This window comes from Nematolebias whitei, chromosome 1 (genome assembly GCF_014905685.2).
Source record: "Nematolebias whitei isolate Nwh7 chromosome 1, NemWhi1, whole genome shotgun sequence".
NCBI lineage: Eukaryota > Metazoa > Chordata > Actinopteri > Cyprinodontiformes > Rivulidae > Nematolebias > Nematolebias whitei.
In genome coordinates this window covers 47077016-47077879 of record NC_056498.1, presented here as the reverse complement: position 1 = coordinate 47077879, position 864 = coordinate 47077016, and positions in this window count along the sequence as shown.

Sequence of the window (864 nt, the reverse complement as noted above, 5' to 3'; positions counted from 1 at the left end):
CCCCTTGTTTGAACCTACTTTTATCTTGCAGCTAGTACTTTACTACTTTTAGCTGGCCTTTTGCTACTATTAGCTTTAAACTAGCATTTAGCAGCTTTTAGCTAGTGTTCTGCTCCTTTTAGTTAAAAACTCAGTTTTAGCTTCTTCAGTAAATGTCAGCAGTTATTTTGCTCCTGGCGTCACCCTGTGTTTTTTACACATAATGTTTGTGTAAATATTTGTTTGTCAACAGAGTGAAACTCTGTGAAGATGCTTTCTCTGACGGTGGTAAAAGGTCAGAAGCTGTGCAGGCTGACATTTAAGCAGATGAGATGCAGCTGTGCACGGCGTTGTGCTGACTGCAGTGGGTTACTGGTATCAGAGCAAAATGTTGCTCGCACACCATCTATCAGCAACCAGGAGCTACAGCTGAAGATTCTGCAGCAGAGAACATGACAGATCTCGAAGAACCCCCTCACAAAGCAAGGAATGAATACGACTCTTTACTGAGCAATTACACACAGAGACGGCACAACGAGGAAATGTGTCAAGTACAAATAGAACGAAAGACTGAAAAGGGCAGGACAGCACAGCAAAAGAGAAGAAAGCTTGGAAGAAAGACAAAACGGTTCCTATTGAATCTGCTCGGACAGAGACTTCCTATAAATAGGCCTGTCTGTTGCTCAGGCGGGAAGAAATCAAACTTCCAGTGAGAGTTTTGGGTGATTAATCACAACTTCTGTTTGTTCACAGCTGTTCTTTTATAACCGAGCTTTAACGCCACGCCAAGAAAAATATAAATTAATTAAAAGCCATAAAATTACGAGAATAAAGTTGAATATGTCTTAACATTACGAGAATAAAGTTGAATATGTCTTAACATTA